At 37.0% G+C, this 19,108-nt stretch overlaps 1 protein-coding gene across 7 annotated transcripts in view; it reads right to left on the bottom strand.

Moving 5' to 3' along the window:
* LOC5578088 (sphingomyelin phosphodiesterase) overlaps positions 1–19,108 on the bottom strand; it is a 51,829-nt gene that overhangs the window by 13,374 nt on the left and 19,347 nt on the right. For 6 of the 7 annotated variants that reach the window (XM_021855116.1, XM_021855117.1, XM_021855108.1 and 3 more), the window contains exon 2: positions 17,928–18,161. The exons of the other annotated variant lie outside the window; for it this stretch is intronic. The gene's annotated coding sequence lies outside the window, so the exon portion shown is untranslated. The remainder of the gene's footprint in view (positions 1–17,927; positions 18,162–19,108) is intronic. 7 annotated transcript variants of the gene reach the window in all.

Below are 19,108 nucleotides of genomic sequence, written 5' to 3'. Positions count from 1 at the left end.
GTTGAAGCGCTATCTGATGGTACCTCATTTAATTCGGAATTTGACCGCTAGGTGGCACTAGAGGGCATGGAAGTTTTACTTTTGTTTTGCATATATCTCAGGAGCCAGTCCATTTAGAAAGATGGTGTCTTCGGCACAGTTGTTAAGTATGTTAAGGACTATCATTGTTCAAGCTAGTTAATTCAAAATGTTGCCACTAGGCGGCACTAGTGAGCATGAAAATTTGTTTGCAGATATCTCAGGAACCTGACCACTTAGAAAGATAGTGTCTTCGGCAAAGTAGTTCAGTGGCTCAAGGGCTATCATTATTTGAACCAAAAAATAGGATTTTTTGCCACCAGGCGGCGCAAGTGAGCATGAAATTTTTGTTTTACGCATACTGCAGGATCTTGACTTTTTAGACAGGCACCTTCGGCAAAGTTGTTCAGAAGCTCAGGGATTATCATTATTTTACAAAATATCGAACTATAAGGATTAAACAAAGAAAGAATTTGAGCTACTGAACAACTCTGCCGAAGACGCCTTCTTTCTAAGTGATCAGGCTCCTGAGATACTTGCGAAACAAATAGTTTATACTCACTAGCGCTGCCTGGTGGCGACATTTTGAATCAATTAGCTCAAACAATTATAGTCCTTGAGTTACCGAATAACTTTGCCGAAGACGCCATCTTTCTAATTGGTCAGGATCCTGAGATCTGCGAAACAAAAGTTTTATGCTCACTAGCGCCGCCTAGCGGCAAAATCCCGAATTTCATGGCTCAAATAATGATCGCCCTTGAGCTACCAAGGGTGTTGTACAAAGTACAACGCGCGACTACTCGCGTTACAAAAATTCGCGCGACGACCGAAAGGTTAAGATACTGACAAACTAATTTCGACAAGATCAGTACTTTGTTGATCTCTATCAGTTTACGTGTTTGACTTTTTATGAAATAACATTTAACATTTGATAAAATTGACTTGAATATTAGAAAATGGAATTGGCAAACGAGTTCCAAATTGATAACAAAACAGGTTTAAGAATAAAACATTCCCTTATATACTAAATTTTGATCATAAGTGAATCAGAAAATGATGTCAAAGTAAAAATGTAAGCTCGTGTATCTGACTATTTTATTTTAAAAATAAACTTTGGATAACAGCAGAGTCATCTAGCAAGAACTACAGCTAGCTAGTGTCCAACTTCACAGCAAGACCGACCTCCATGAAATTCCCAATTTCTAAAGTCCGAAATCCAAAATCTCTCAATTTCAACTCAAAAACTAGCCTTTTTAAAATAAAATAGCTTAAAACTATCATTAGCAACTATAAACTATAGAACACTGGAAGACTGTGATGTATGTATGTATGTAGGTAGCCACCATCCTAGCTTGAGTCTTGCTCTGCATGCGGTTCCACTTAACAGTGCACTAAATTTTCATTATCAATCTGAATTCAACATACCATTGTATAAAGGGCCAAAATGGGGTGTGGCGGACCCGTAAGCAGAAACACTTACGCGAAACCCACGAATCTCCTTCCAATAATATGATCCAACAGAAAATATAATGAAATTTGCAATACCTGTCAAGTTATCCACGGGATGGTTTGTTATAAGAAGGGCGCATCAAATCCATTACAACTGTTGGGATAGAAGAACCCATCTACAAGGATGTTACGGTTACTTCAACCCTTGACTCCGGCTGGCACTCCACTCCATTGTCCAGCTGTAACTTCATTGATGCCCTGATGCATCCTCCCAATATCACCCATGTTATATGATTCAATAAAATGATTGTTATGTAATAAAATTAAATACAATAATTTAAAATATAAAAATAAAGGTAATCATGTTATAACTCGATGGTTTGACCTAGAATCACTGGAAGACTGTGATGCCAACGAAACATTCAGCATTCTTGGAAGGAAATGCTGTTTGGACCTGATCAAACTCGCCCCAATGATCAATTTGACCCCAAATTACGGTACTCAAGGATTGCAATTGGTGTGGCAACTAGTGCTGCTCGGCTTAAGTCTGCGAATTGTGAAACAGACTGGATACGCTGGGCTCCGCATGGAACGTGAAGAGTGACCGACACCAACAGACCAAATTTGGCCGAAATGGCACAGTCGGTTCTTCTGATTTTGATTTGGAAAAACACTTAAAGGAGACGTGTCCAATTTGAGGCTTTTGGCGTCTACAATCATTTAATATTGACCTTGATGATTTGACATAGACTCACAATGTTTATAAATTGACTTAATTAAATAAATTCACATAGATTAACGATTTGCCACACGATAAGTGCGAAGCTTCAAACAAGGTTAATCGTTATGCCTTAACCAACCTTGTCTTCGATTGTACCAAAAGCTTAGGCTACAATCATCAAAGTATTCATAGTCGAACGAATCGAAAAAAAAATCGTACAAAAATCAGCTTGATAAATGAAGAAATAGCTTTACACCTAATCGAAGTCGTTAGCAGCACAGCGTGGGCGGGTGCACCAAACCAACAACAACGGCATTCCACTATTACTAATGGGAGGTTCGTGTCTTAAATAGCGTTTATAACTGCCGCTTTGTTTGGCTATGCTATAACTGCATGCCGGGTGCTTCCTCAATGCATTTCTTCATACTCAGACTACAAAGACGTCGCATTACTTCGGTAGGTAGCGCGGTTGTAAACACGAGCGATGGCTCAAATAGGAGGAGCGTTCCGTGAAATTGTTTATTAATCGCATAAACAACCTTCGTTCGGTGCGTATATCGATTTGTCGGGGGCTTTGTACTGATAACTGAGGGGTAAGATTGCGGAAAAATTAATGCTAGGGGTTTTGATTGGACTGATTTATGTGCGTGGGAGAACTGACATATGCGGTTCATAAATATTAACATTTAAAACAGTTGTTTTTGCTAGGATGCCAACAGTGCGGTATCTTGTCTGACAACACAGCCTAACAAAGATATCCTTTTTGCGTGTGTCAACGATAAAATCATGTGTATTTAGTAAATTTTGATTTGCTAAATTTGACGCTGCTTTCAGACATGTTTCAGCACGTCACAATTTTGAGCTAGAGGTCGCCAAAATTTAATAAATACTTGTTTTAATAATATTCACGTGAAATTTAAACTATGATTTATCAAAATTTTTTGTGATATCTTCCATTTCAATGTCTATTTTTTTAAAATTGCTGCAGAATTCCATTCAAAATTCTATGTTCATTATATATGGCAAGGTACAATACATTTTTAATCATCAAAAAATTTCTTTTGAGAATCGAAAGTTTTTTGAACTTTGTTGATAAGTAATTTTCAACACAGAAAGATGTAGGCAATTTTGTGGTGAATTCGGCAAATAAATCGTCATATAAGTTGGTAAACTAGCATGCAAATTGACTGAAATCGTTAAATAATGCATTTTCATCAGCCAATATCTCAAAATGCTAGATATATTTACTCTGATATTTTTGAAAACGAACATGGACTCAACATCTCTAAATTAAGGTGAAAATGATTCGAAGCAAGACCTGAAATTTTTAAGAACACAAATCTGGAGAACCAGACGTCCGTTTAAGCTGAAAACTAAATCGATTGGTCACTTGCTGGTGGTGACCAATCGATTAAGTTTTCAGCTCAAATTTGAGGTTTGGCTTCGATGCATCTCTAACTTAAGTGTTATTTTTATGCTCGATACAAAACATGTTCCGCAGTGTAATAGTTTAATATGAATTATTAATTCCAAACCATGATTAATTAAACTTGTGCTTAAAGTTTCAACGTAGAGAGTAGATCAGCGGTTTTCATACCGTGCTCCGCGGAGCACTTGGTGCTCCGTTTTTTAAAAGTGTGTACCAATGATATCGACATTGATTCTTCATAAGGGCTTATTTGCTTAGATCGATTTCTCTTCATCGACGCTCTCTTTGCAGAAAACTGATTTAATTTTCGTCGCATTTTTGGTGCTGTAAGATAAAGAATCACTACATTTTCGACATTCGTTTCACAAATAAACAAGAATAAATGTAGCACATTAATAATTATAAGACAAGCCATGTAAATAGTTTCATAGTCAATTAGAGCTAGTATCAACCGTTTGTTTCAAATCTATAATGAATGGTTGCTCTATTTTGTTCGTTCCTGTTCTCAAATTAGAGCCAAGAAGGCAAATTGACAATGATGTTTTACTTAGGCATGCTTGCATTCATCGTTGCTCTCTTTGCATTATTATTATTATTATTATTATTATTTATTGAAATTCGTAACTTAAGACACACATCTTTTATGTTACATGATTTATCATGGTGGAATTAGCGTTTAGTTTGACTTGAAACTGGATTGAATTGGATATTTAAGTATAAACAGACAATTAAAAACTAATTACTACTACGATTAAAATGCTCAAAAATCTTCCTTCTAAAGCTTGCCAGTCCTCTAGATTGAATAATAGTGAGATCATTAGGGAGTGAATTCTAGAAGGCAACACCTCTCACGAAAAAAGTTCCACCATACTTGGCAGTGCGATGACGTTGAATTGCAAATTTTCTTGATCGACTTCCTCGAAAAGCAGACTATTTGTCGTATAAATAACCTGGAGTTTTATTGTTGACAAGATTAAACATGAAATGACAACATCTTAATTTGGAAAAATTGTCAAAAGAGCATCCAAGCAGGTTTACCTGTAAATGAGATACATGTGAAAGTCTATTCAATCCATAGACAAATCTTACGCATGAATTGAGAGCTACACGCATTTTTTGAATAGTACGAGACGAAGATTGCATAAGCCATAGATCACATGTAACGAAGTGAGGCAAAATTAAACTCTTGAAGAGCTTAAGTTTAATATCCGTATTCAGGATTGCTGCAGTTAACTGAAGATTTCGTAATTTACCATATATTTTACCACACTGATACATAACAAAAGTATCCCATTCAAAGTTTGATTGAATGTTGAAACCAAGGCTCATAGCACATTCAACATAGTTAAGAACAACATTGTTGAGCTTGATTTCCGGTTTCACAGAATTGAAATTTCCAGTGTTGATAAACATAGCGTTGGATTTGTTTGGATTCAACATGAGTTTATTCTTAGTGGCCCATTTGAATATTGCGTTGAGATCTCCATTGATTTTCCAACCAGCTGCCTCAGAATGTTCAATATATATTTGTACATCATCTGCAAAAATGTGTATACAACTATGCTTTACGATTTAAGAAAGGTCATTAATGTACAAAGAGAATAATATTGGTCCTAAGATAGACCCTTGAGGTACACCTGAAGCCACATGCAACAAACTGGAGAATTCGCCATTATTAAATACTGTTTGGAATCTATTGTGTAGGTATGATTTAATGAGATTAACAGCATTAAGCGAAAAACCATAATTTGACTGAAGCTTTCTACACATAATATTGTGTGAAACTCTGTCGAAGGCCTTCGAAAAATCCAGCAGAATAAGTAAAACAGGTTTGCCGTTGTCTAAAATAATCCCGATGTCATCAAACACCTTAAGCATGGCTGTTTTTGTGCTATGTTTAGTTCGGTAACCAGATTGAAAGCACGAAAGTAGATTATTATCATTAATATAGCTGCAAAGTTGATTTTTGATAATTTTTTCAAAAACTTTAGAAAGTGCACAAAGTATACTTATAGGGCGTAAATTTTCAACAGTATTTAATCAGGACTTCTTCTTCACAGGAATAATTTTAGCTTCTTTCCATGCTGATGGAAAATAACATGTTTTAATTATAGCATTGAATAAGTGGACAATTTGGTTTACAATCATAGGAGATATAATTGAAAACTGATTTAGTTTTCGAAACACTTTTCAGTTTTTTACGATAAAGGATCACGAGATGTTTTGGCGAATTTTTCAACGAAATAATGGATCTATAAGCCTTTATCAAGAAACAGTGTATAAATGTCGTTTTCCTTTGGAAGTTGCGGGTCCCTTAGCTGGTTACGTAATCCGTAAAAGGGGGCAACATTATCATCATATATCACAAGTAATATATGGCTCTTCAACAAATTCATCTACATCAAGCACTGCTTCAGCACCAACACTTTTGAACCTGCAACCATATACGTTTGGGAAGAGTAAATGGCTTTACAAGCTTATCCTAGTTGTCGATCTTTAAAATAGTGAAACCCTGTTTTACTGCACTGCGATCGCTTCCAATAAAGTAATCGTCTGCAAAATCAAGGAGTATATGCGACAAAACGCAATATTGAGCAGTAATTCGGAAACTCACCTCTTTTCATTCTATGTAATTTAACAAAAACAAAATAGGCTCCTCGTCTACAATTCATACTCTTGATTGTATTTGTCAGCTTAATCAGCTTCAATTTGTGTTTTTACTGAGTCGAATGCAACCAAGAAATCAATAAACAGATTGACGATGAATCCCGAAAAAATAAAACGAAGTAAATAGTATAGAGTTGAAGTCCTAGTGATGTTGATACTTAAATAGTACTCATTGGGGATTTGTTTGAAGTTGTTAAAGACTTTGTTAATCTTCGAGCACTTGTGACATACGTAACATTTGAAAAATGTTTCAACCTAAATATCTTTATTTTAGTGTCAGTTTTGTTTATTGGATTATTATTATTGGAATGTATTTAAAGGTAGTTTTATGTCAACAATATACCTATACCCTAATTATAAGGTAATAGAACGAAGTAGTGGATTGGGAGTTGCAGATAGGGCGATTCGAAACTTTCATGCAAATAGACCCGACTGCTCTAGATAAAACGGCTAGATGTTCGAAGGACTTTGTTCACGTCACGACTCCAGAAATCTTCCTAGGGGCTATATAAGCAGTAGAGATGGTCGGGTCTCGGGTTTTCAAACCCGAAACCCGACCCGAACCCGAACCCGACGGGTTCGGGTCGGGTTCGGGTTTGAAAATTTGAAATATTTCGGGTTCGGGTTCGGGTCGGGTTTGAAGGCTACAAAATTATCGGGTACGGGTCGGGTTCGGGCTTACAAAAAGTCGGGTTTGAGTCGGGTTTAGGTCGGGTTTGGTGAGAATTGTGAACAGAGTAACAACCGAAAAGCTTCCATACGCATCAGAAACGATGAATTTACGATCTTTTCAAACTCGGGTTTTATTCGGGTTTTTCTTACAATTTTTTTTTCGGGTTCCGGGTCGGGTTCGGGATTACACAGCAACAATTTCTCGGGTTCGGGTCGGGTCCGGGTTTGCTTTTCAATTGTTGCCTCGGGTTCGGGTCGGGTCCGGGTTTGAAGAAATAAAATAAGTCGGGTACGGGTCGGGTTCGGGTTTGAAAAATGCGAAACCCGACCATCTCTAATAAGCAGCCCATTTCCACAGACCGCTCTCTTGTATCCTGGGAAGCGTAGTGCATCAGTGCCTCTAGAAAGTGAAAGTGCCAACCAAAAGTGCTAGTCTAGATCATCTGGTAGCGATTTTATCACCCAGTGATGTTTAAATTAGTTCGCTTAAGAGTGGAAGTGCTTTAGTGGCCACATCGGAAATTCTGGTCTTGGTGGTCTTTTGGTTTAGAGATCCGGATCGAGTGTGTGTAGTGAACCGAACAGTACCCGCGGAACGATACAACGAGCTCTAGCAAGGGTGAAGCGATCCAGCAACAAAGCAGTCACGTGGCACGTGGCGCCATAGATTGGCGTCGAATGCATCAACTACAGTAGCCGTAAAGAGTATGGCGTGAGAGCCCTTTAGTCAAAAAATTGGAATATTTAGTAGTTTGAATAAAGTTCGTTGGTTTGGTGTATAAATTTCAATTTTGCCATAGTTTTGCGCGTGCACTGAAAGAAAGTTGTTTCAGGTTGAGAACGTTAGGTTCGTTATGGTGAGTATCTCTAAGCACGTGTGCCGACCCTGTGTGGAAATCTACAGATGAGCTAGCCCGGGACGTGAGGACGTCCATGTCATAGACGCGTGGGCGTCATCGGTAGTAACACATATGACAATCATTTTTTCACCACGAAAGTTCTTTCGGTAAAACCCAGCTTCAACGTTTGACTTGTAATGATGTGTTTCATTTATAAGTAAATAGTGATTTTTTCATCAATCATAAGTGAATTCATTTGAATATAACTGTACCCTGAATAAGAATTGAACATTCCAGTGACTCGCCAACCAAGGAATATGGTGCAAATGTGTATTTAGTGCTGAAAGAAGAAACTATCCGGGTTTTTGTGAAATGTTCATAAATAATTCATGAGCATTTGACTTGTCTGTCTTTCGATTCAAGAGTGTCCGGATTTAAAGACAAGATCCGCTTCAGATGTCCGGATTTGAAAACAAGACATGCCCAACTATTTTGACGATTTTCACAATAAAACCGTATTTTTTAAAGGATTATTAATTACTTCCATAATGATCTTGTATGACATTGTTTGTAAAACAATGAAATATTAATTGAACCGCAATAAATTATATTTTAAATAGGGTTCAAACGTTTGTAACTGCTTAGGTGTCCGGGTATTGATGCAGCACGGTAGCGTGCGTCGTTAAAAAAAAAAACAGCTCCTAAGGTCAACTTTCAGAATACGTTTGCGCTTACGGATGTTCCGGATCTGCCGAAGGACCAAGAAATGTCCATTCGAGATCATACTTAGGCAGCGGTGGTATACTAATTTGAAGTTCTTCACTGTAAGCTGTTGAAAAAAAAAATCCGGCTCTCTATGTCAACTTCTGGATGTGTTCATTCTTACGGATTTCCCGGATCTTACGGAGGGCCAAAAAATTGCCATACGAAATCATACCGAGCCAACGATGGTATACTAATTTGAAGCTCATCACTACAAGTTGTTTGAAAGTACTCCCAGTTCTCTAGATCTACTTTCAGGATACGTCCACTCTTACGGATGTTCCGGATCTTCCGGAGGACCAAGAAATGGTCATTCGAGATCATACCGAGGCAACGACGGTATACTAATTAAAAGCTCACCACTGCAAGTTTTTTGAAAAAAAAATCCCAACTCTTACGGATGTTGCGGATCTTCCGGAGAACCATAACGTGACATTGACTGCAATTGGTTGCCTCACGATATTACAATATTACCCCACGATACATAGTTTCAGTTTTCTGTTAAATTTGAGGTGTTTATACACCACTTACTATGTTTAATCATGTTCAGAATATGAAATTTTATCGAATTTTTACCCGAACTGACCCAGGAGACCACCGGAATAACTCCTCAATGTATGAAAAACAAAACAAAAAAAAAATTCGTCATAATCAAAACATGTAAAATATTAAGTATGAGTTAAATTTAAACTACTGTGCTCCATAAAAAAACTATTTAGGTGGCAATTTTGATTTGCCTTTTTTACGTTCGGCATAAAAAATTGAAATTTTTAGAAGGGAAGGTTTAAGAAATACGTCTACGAAGTTCGTCCTTCTGCGAGTGATCCTAACATATTTTTCTACTTCGCTGAGCCCGAATCCCCCTTTTAATTTCAACATGAAATGTTCACAGTTTTTATGAAGGAAAGTTTAAGATATACGTCTACAAAGGTGAGTAATTCATCTGCTGATGTTTAAAGTTTATTCAATATCGGGTTTGCTGCTATATTATGCTATTAGATATTGTGTATTTTTTTCAATACTGGACTGCGAAGTGCGGCCTTATAAGTGCGAAAGTGTGAATAAAAGTGCGGGATTGCATATAATCCTGTCGGTGTTTTCAGAGCACATATTCTTTGATTTACGAAGAATAAGTCCCCTGAAGATACCTACCCGATTTGATGCAATTGCGCACTTTTATCAACGTTTCCGCACTTGTAAAAACTTCAGCAATAGTCCAGTGGTGAAAGAAATGCGCAATATAATCTAAAGAAACAAACGATATACCTAAGAAAATCCCTTTTTAGACCCTATATTTATAACTAATAAAGCTGAGTTGCAGGCTCGATTCTGGTAGCTACGTTCCTACGTTCCTACGTCAGGAAAATGAAGAATAAAAATAAGAAGAATATACGTAACCTTGTTTTTCTTGGTAGCCTCGAAATTCGACATGTTGAGTGCTATCAAGGTGAAAAATTCATTCTACTACTTAAAATCAAGATGGCGTCAAAATCAAAGAAGACCGCCAGATTTTATCACTCAAAATGATACTCTTATTCTTCACTTGACTCGAATAAAACACCAACGATTGAATACTTGTTTCTTTGTTGTACAAAAAATAATGTTTGCATTGATTGCACTCGCCATATACGTAAATACCGTAAATACCATTGCTCACCTAGTTTTTGTAGACTATCTTACGCAATCTCAGAATTCAAAACGAGCGGTGTGCTAATGGTGAAAAAACGATTTTTCCAACAAAATGAAGATGGCAGCCAAATTCAAAATGGTCACCAAATTTTTTTTAACTTTAAATGAAAGCTATAATCTTTTATATATTTATATATTTTATTATTTTTATATATATTTTTTTTTGTTTTTGCCCAACAAACATTTTTGCTGAACTAGAGCTGAACAAATCACTCTTAAGCTTATTTCAGTTTAATAAACTATTGTTCAGCTACTAATGTTACTTGGGTGATGTCACCAAGTTTGCTATGTGTTCCGAGGAAAATATGTGACATACCACGTGAAGAAATACCCAAGATTTGTCAAAAAATGGGCTTTTTCGCTAACTGTTTGCAAGCTGGCGTACGAGGGGTCCAATTTGAGTAAACCGAAAGGATCACCCTTAAGTTTTATCGAAAACCTAACCTTGAGCTTCGTGGCCGTGCGGTTTGTGTTACCAAGCATTTGACTGCATCGAGTCAAGGAGTGTGGGTTCGATTTCCGCTTAAATCCGGGAAACTTTTCGTCAGGAATGTATTTCGAATGTGCCACTGGGCGTTGCATGCTAGTCCGTTGTCTAATGCTTCCTTCAAAGGGCAAACCGTCCACTGGAAGCATTAACGTGTAGTGTATTTTTTAACCTTACTTTACTTTGGCTAAGTATCTATGATCTTACTAGCTGCTGTATTAGAAGGTCGGCCCGTTCTCCGCCAATTGGGAGCCAGCCAATTCCGTTATATTTTACATAAGTTAGGTCGAATGCAATATGCAGTTTTTGTTAGGATAAAATTTCACAGTTACAAACCTAAATTCAGGCCATATGAGGCCCTCTTTAGCCTAGTGGTGAAGTTTGCGGCTACAAAGCAATGACATGCAGAAGGTGTCTGGTTTTGATTTCCAGTCGATCAATGACATTTTCGTTATCTGAATTTTTTTGGCTTCCCTGGGCATAGAGTATTTAGTGTCTGTCACACGATTTACGAATGTGAAAATGGTATTTTTGGCAAAGAAAGCTTTTAATAATAACCTAAATCCTACACCTTCGTAGAAACTATATCAGCCTGTTCAGATATTTTCTTTGTACGCAATGTTCTGGAAGGTCACTCGTTACGTATCTAATGACCTGTATTCGAAGTAGATTTTGGATAACCTTAAACAGTCGTTCTACTAAAATCTTGGTAAACTAGAATCCGCATGAGTATTGATCTTGTTCATAATCCTTCGGAGGATCACTGGTCAGGCTTGTAGATTATTATTATTATTATTATTATTATTTGTCTTTATTAAAGAGGCTTCCAACGGCCGGTTCACCTCAAAGCCGCTTGTAGATTCAAAATCCTATAGGTACTCAAAGGAACTCTTGTATAAATTTGAACGACCGTTGAACTCAAAACTTGACAGAATATCATTATTGTTTCCCATGGAGTTTGTGGCTGACCTAGAAAACCAAGGCCAACTAAAAAATAGCTAAGATAAAGAAAATTAAAAAAAAAACATTACTTGATGTGCTGCAAGTTGATTCGAAAATCTTTACTTTGCTAGAAATTTATTTTTTACAAGTATTCGAATGTAATATTTTCTTTACGATTCATGGTACACACTTTCCAAAGACAAAAAAAAAAAGCTCTCATACTATGAAAGGGATACGTATAGGAGATATTTATAATACCAACAAAAAAAAATCAGTTTTGCTTGGAAAAGTTGTGGAATCATATGGTATTTTATGCTGATAAGAATAAGTCAGCTGAGTTAGCAGAATTAGCTACACTTCGTTCGATTTTCATCGATTGATTGCTTGTTTAAACTCAACTCTCGGCCTAATCAAACATTAAACCACTCACGTGCCATTGATAGGCGGTCAGACGATCGACCAGCTTTGTGCTCTCACAAACAGGAAATTGGACCCGGTTGCATAACGGTGATTGGTTGATTGGCTGTTTTGACTGCGTTGTGCAATCGGACTAGGTCAAGCATATATGCAACTTGACAAATGCTTTAACCTTTCGATAATTACCGGCCCGAGAGCCTGGTAGCTGATGAATCCGGTCGGCAAAACTTTCACCGCGCCAGCTTGAAAATTAAATCGTCAACAAAGACTTTGGCATGTCATGGACCACAAATGGTTGGTATTTTTGCAATCTGACAAAAAGGATGATTTGTTTATTTTCAGCCCAAATTCGAACAGTTTGAAGTGCAAAACAATTTAAAACAAAAAACAAATGTAAAAACAAAAGATTAACTTCGGAGAATAGTTACGTTATTTGAATTTACGTTCAAAAAGACATCGTAAAACGAAGTTTTAGTGTACATTCTGTTAGTGTCGTAGATTTACCGACTTGGCTTTCTGATATGTTTACGATTCCATCAACACACATCATCGATTATTGATGATTTCATCGTTTTATGTAACGAACATCTCACACCTTGTTGTCAACCCTGAGACCAAATGTGCTAAGCATCCCTTCGAACCGTTATACTAAATCGATTTAGTGCTCATTCAAACACTCGACTCGATTGTGTAAACAAAAATCTACACCTGCGGCTAAGTAAGTTCATTGCCTGCTCTATGGCATCATTCATCAACTCAAAGCTCTTCGGATTCCAAAACGGAAGAACTAGTAAACAGAAAAGTTCGTCGAAGTTCATCTCCCACGTCCCACTCCCTTCCATCGCTGGGCCACGTGCTTTCACGACTTCGGTGATTTATGTGTCTTTTTTCCGTCTTCTCAGTTTCACCTTTGCTCCCGCCAAACAAACTTTCGATTCTTTCCAAGGCATCCGCGTTGTGTTCTGGCTGGCGTCAACTTTCACGTGACCGCAAAGTTCTTTCACCTCGACGACTTATTCTCGCTGCTGAACTGACGGCTACGAGTAGCTATCCATTGACTAGCCTCATACTAGCCGCCTGCAGGAATCTGCTCTCCATTCCGATACCGGTTTGGCACTTGGCGGCTTGATGGTTATAACTATATAGTCTGGAACTGCTGTGCAACGGAAGAACATATATTGACACGTGGCCAACGACTGGTAGATCTATGTGGCTCTATTGAAAGGGAAAGTTGATTCAACTTTTATATTGGGGGCCATATCTCTGCCTCCGAAGCGCAACGCGTCTTTGCAATAAATGGATAATGCCTGACCCATATTTATGGGCCATATGTTCTCCCTTGGGTTGGATGACAATACAATGACTACGTTTTTGCGTTGTTGGAAGAAATTATCGCTTACGGGTGAGGTGACGCGACTTCGTCAAGCGAAAGCGCGCTGTCCTATTTAGAAAAAGATGCCAAACTGTCCGTTCAACTTGTTACTGACCTAGGCGAACACTGCGAACCGGTAGACACGATAAGGATGGAGAAATGTGGGTGGAGAAAGGTGTGACTTTCGTCTGAAACAGAATTTTCAGAAGGAGAATTTCAAGAATAAACTTTGTGTCATTTGTGATCATATGTTTAGTCATTGTCTATAGCGTTTCCAAAACCATGTGAAATAATTCATTCTTTTGTGAATTTTTTAAATTAACCTAACTTGGCCTAAACGCATTTATCGTGGCAATAGAAAGTTGTAACGATTTTTGTTAAGAATTATCAATAATTTTATTCGACATTTGTTCCAATATATCAATATTGGATATTCCTTATAATTTATTAGGACTGTTCTAGAGAGGGAGCCTCAAAATCATTTTCAAAATATTATTTTGAATCCTTTTTTCCTGGTATTACAATAGATAGTTCATATTGGTACAACATAAAACATGGCTGGCCTGAAAATTCGTTTGAAGATCAAAAGCTTATTCTTAAGACATAGTTTCGATTTTCACAAAATAAGGGGATAAAGACATATTATATATTTGTAACATTTGGCTTGAATGCTCTCAATGTGATTTTTGAAAGTCAAATTCTTATCTAGCACTTAACTTCATACTAGATACTTACCTTCATCTGACCAATTTTTTGGAACCCCTCTCAAGGTGACAAAATATCTACATGAAGGTTTCAAATAAAGAACTTTTGATTTATGTGGGAATATTATTAGTTGAATTTTGGAAGCATTAGGAGAAATCTTTTATTTTTGCAAGTGAAGAAAAAATATCCAAACTTTTTTGCAATCTACAACAGATCACACGCAGGCCTCGTACTTTTGCGGGAGATATGTGTGGCCGCAAACAAGGATTTTATATATCCTTGAGGCAATTCAGGTAAGTCAGATGTGAAAATATTGCACAATATTGGTCCCAAAATGCTGCCTTGAGGAACACCAGCTCTTACAAGAAGTGTTTCAGACTCGGAGTTCTGATAATTAAGTTGAGGTGTACAATGTTACAGATAACGTTGGATAGCCTTCAGATTTGTTGGAACGGATCAAAGTTGGTACACGTAAAAGATGATGAGTGTCGAATGTCCATGGCGGAATCCGAACTGTTCATTGGCAAAATTTGAATTTTCGTTGATATGGACCACCATTTTGTTCAAAATTACCTTCTTAAAATGTTTACTGATGGAGGAAAGCAAACTGATTGGATGATAGCTAGAAGCTTCTACAGGATTTTTGTCTGGTTTTAAAATTGGAACAACCTTAGCATTTTTCCATTTGTCAGGAAAATGTGTCAATTAAAAACATTTGTTAAATATATCAACTACGAATGACAAACTACTTTCTGGAAGTTTCTTGATGAGGATGTAGAAAATTTCATCATCGCCAGGAGCTTTCATATTTTGATTTTTTTTAATAATAGTTCTCTCTTCTTTCAAATCAGTCTTCCAGGAATTTTTGGAAACGTTCTCTTGATTGAGAATGTTTTCAAAATCCTGAGTAACTTGATTTTCTATTGAACTAGTAAATCCTAAATTAAAATTGTGCGTGCTTTCAAACTGCATTGCAAGTTTGTGAGCTTTTTCGCAATTAGTTAGTAATGATTTGTTTTCCTCTTTCAATGCCGGAACTGGCTTCTGAGGATTTTTTTTTTTCAAAATTTCAGATAATTTTCAAAAGGGCTTAGAGTCAGGGTCCAATCGAGAAATTTTATTTTCAAAATTTTTGTTTCTCAATTGTGAAAATCGTTTTTCAATTTCTTTCTGCAGATCCTGCCATATAATTTTTGTTGCCGGATCGCGAGTGCGTTGAATTTGCCTTCTCCTCACGTTTTAAATACGGATCAAGAGTTTAAGATCATCGTCTATAATCACGGATTCAAATTTTGAAATTGCAATGCCTTTGGCTTCAACAATAGAATTTGTTAAAGTTTCAAGAACATTTTCAATATCAAGTTTTGTTTGTAGATGTAAATGTGAACATCAAGATTGCTATCAATATATGTTTCATATTAATTCCAGTCGGCTCGAAAATAATTGAATGCGGAGCTGATAGGATTAAGATTCGCTTCATGGGATATTGGAAATGTAACAGGGGCATGGTCAGAATCAATATCAGCGTAAGTAATCAGTTGTTTAAAAGGTGACTACAGTCGGTTAAGAAAAAATCAATCGTTGATGGGTCTCTAGAAGATGAAAATTCTGCCATTGGATTTTTTTTGTGAATTATTCCATGACCGATGGTTGGCATTAAAGTCACTAATAACAAAAAAAATGGCTTATTACGAATCAATTTTCGTCAGTTTGGAGCAAATTAACTTGCTGTCCATAGCATTGAAAAGGCAAATAGGCAGCTATGAAAGTATATTTACCAAGCTCGACCGAAACACCTATAGTTTCAAAAACTTTAGTTTCAAATGACGAAAACAGTTGATGTTTTATACGCCTATGAATGATGACTGCAACTCCCCCACATGCCCCATAACTTCGATCATTACGACTTACAAAAAAGTTAGGATCTTTTTTAATATGGATCCAAGTTTTGAATTAGTTTCAGTAATAACTGCTATATGCACGTTATTAGCTGTAAGAAAATTAAACAGCTTGTCCCATTTACCATTAAAAGAACGAGCATTCCAATTTCAAATATTTAAATTATTTTTTATTGGATCCATTAGAAAAACGTAATCCCATAACAATTTGATTGGTAAATTTCACACCAACTTGGGCTGCTTCAGTCATAGTGGTGGCTTTAAACATTGCATCAAGAATTTGATTCAATTGTTCAGTTCGAAAATTAAAATCAGAGGCAGATATATCACTTGAAATGGGTACATTTGAAGATTTTCCGTTAGAATTTTCGATAGACGAAACGGCAGAGTAGAACTTTCCTGTGGCGGCAGGGTTTCTTCCATTTGATTTGAAACAATTAGAACGGGTACTCATAGTATGTAAAGGGGAGGAGTTCAAATTAACTGCTTTTCCTTGGGTAGATACATTCGAAATTAAAAGACTCGAACGGCTACCCGACGGATTAAAATTAGATTGTGAATGAGCATGTTTATGATCTTCCTGATGGGTATAATAATTAATCATGCGATCGTTAGCTGAAAAATGAGCATTGTTCGATACTCTACCAGGCAAATTCCGGAAACGACCGTTATCGTAACGGACATTACCGTTCATCTGCCTGGCATGAGCCTCGACGACTCTCCAACGCGAAGGGCAAGCCCAAAAGATAGACTTATGAGGGCCCCCGCAATTTGCGCATACATACTTTGTGATATCATCCTTCACAGGACAGGCGTCTTTAGCGTGAGAAGAACCTCCAAATCATGAATTTAGCATCCATGCGGCAATGTTTCGTGCCGTGACCCCACTTTTGGCACCGACGGCACTGAGTGGGGTTCTGAAAATTTCCTACAGTTTTCTGGAAATGTTCCCATGTCACACGAACATCTAACATAAGTCTTGCTTTATCTAAAGCTTTAATATTATTAAAATCAGTTTTGTTAAAGTGAACTAAATAATATTGTTGAGATAGCCCTTTCCGAAGCATGCTAGATCGGATTCTCTTTTTCATAATGATTACTTGGACTGGGGAAAATCATTTATTATGTTTTTGAGCTCTTCAGATGACTTATATTTACTTTTCAAGACGACTTTGAACAAACGTTCAGTTTTGTCATCATAGGTAAAAAAAATGTACTTCTTCTCTTCAAGATGTTTAAGAAGATGTTCGCGATCTTTAAGAGTTTCCGGCAAAACGTGACAGTCTCTTTTCTTTGCGATTTGTAAGGAAACCTTGATTCCCCTAATTGAGTTCAACATCTCCTGCCAAAATCCCCAAAATTTGGAACAACTGAGCACGATTGGCATCACGCTTTGTTTCCTCACTTACATCAAAGAACCTTGACTGCTTCTATTTGATGTTCAGAAAAGTTGTCCAGAGCATTGCTCATTTCGATGCAATTATCAACGTTAGCCATTTAACCATTGGAATAAACCGCGCATTCCGGAGAAACGTCCTTTCTTCCATTCTTGCCACGTTTAGTGACGGTTTTAAGCCCCATTTTTTTTTTTGAAGGAAGTTGTGAATTTAGATTAACGCTTCGTTTTGTTCGTGGTTGCAACCATATTCAGTTAATAAACTAAAGAAGAAAAGGTCTCTAAGAGATTTTTTTTTCAAGACAATGTCCAAGAAGGATTACCACTGCTAGCATTTGCTAACGGGTCCAACGAAAAATCGAAGGCAGGTAAGAATATTTAGTCCATCTTAACTGCATTTATTTATATGAAAATAGTTCCTCATTCTTGTTTCAATGTCAACACTTAAATCTAAATTTACTCACCTGATAAATTATTTCCAGAAGCCACCCACCGCCAACCGCCGATAATGTATGAACTCTTCAAATCCTATTACTCGCTGTCCTTGGTTGGAATCATTCCGTTCGGCGGGGATCGGCGGTTCGTTTTCTTCGTTGACGATGTTGTGCTTTGTTCAGGTTTTTCTAACTCTCCGGTATTACTTATTCTGGTGCTCACCTCATTCGTCGGCGGTGTGCGTTGCTTCCCCCTTTAGTTTTCTGCAACGGAGCAAAACAACGACATTTACCTTAAGACACGTTTCCGCCATTGCCGGGGTCGGTTACATTTCAACCATATTAAAGAAGAAAAAAAAACGACAGAATGCCGTCCGTGACAATGAAGTTGCTGTCCTGTGTGATCTGATATCTAGAGGTGCTCGAGATTCGATTCGGTTGTAAAGGATGAGTGGGTAATATGCGCCCCCCTGAGGAAAAACCCAGTTTTAACTGTGAATTTCGTCAAAAACGTTATTCATATTGGATTTACAGGTATACTCGCAATCACTGAAAACATTCACTGGATTGAGTAAATCATATCTTAGAAGTTAAACATAAGATAAATCAAATTATAGTTACCGTAATCCGGGGTAACATTGATCAGATTTTGGAATATTTCTTAAATATTTAATTCAAAAATGCAAATGTTCTGAGTTTTATATTTTTAAAACAAGTACTGCCACCCATATCTCGTGACTATATACTGTATTTTGTTTTTTGAATGATTTAAGCATGTTTACAAAAATGTGTTATGTGATTTTTGCATTTAGCTGATATGGGGTAACATTGACCATCCATGTAAACAACGTTCGGTAATATTGAAAATGTCGTTACTTACTTAAATAATGGCCCCTGAAGCCGAATATGATGTCCAAACGCTTACATCTCTTTTACTTTTTGAGTTATTTTAAAATTAAAAACACCTCGAACAGCGGAATACGCCTAAAGGTAGGCAATTTCCTTAGGGAATTCTACATTCTTAACAGTAATTCATTAATGCTGCCTAATTGAACATACTTATAAAAGTTTTGACAGCGGAATCGTTTTTGGCGATGCCATTTTTAGTGAGAACCGTATTTTCCTTGCTCATATCGCTTGCAGAACCTATGTGAGGCATGAATCTTCGGTAGTGTCATCCTTAACCATTGAAATCATTGGTTCGAAAACTT

The sequence above is a fragment of the Aedes aegypti genome, chromosome 3, assembly GCF_002204515.2.
Source record: "Aedes aegypti strain LVP_AGWG chromosome 3, AaegL5.0 Primary Assembly, whole genome shotgun sequence".
Taxonomy (NCBI): Eukaryota; Metazoa; Arthropoda; class Insecta; order Diptera; family Culicidae; genus Aedes; species Aedes aegypti.
The sequence above is the reverse complement of the archived record's forward strand: the minus strand, read 5'-3'. Positions and strand labels throughout refer to the sequence as shown.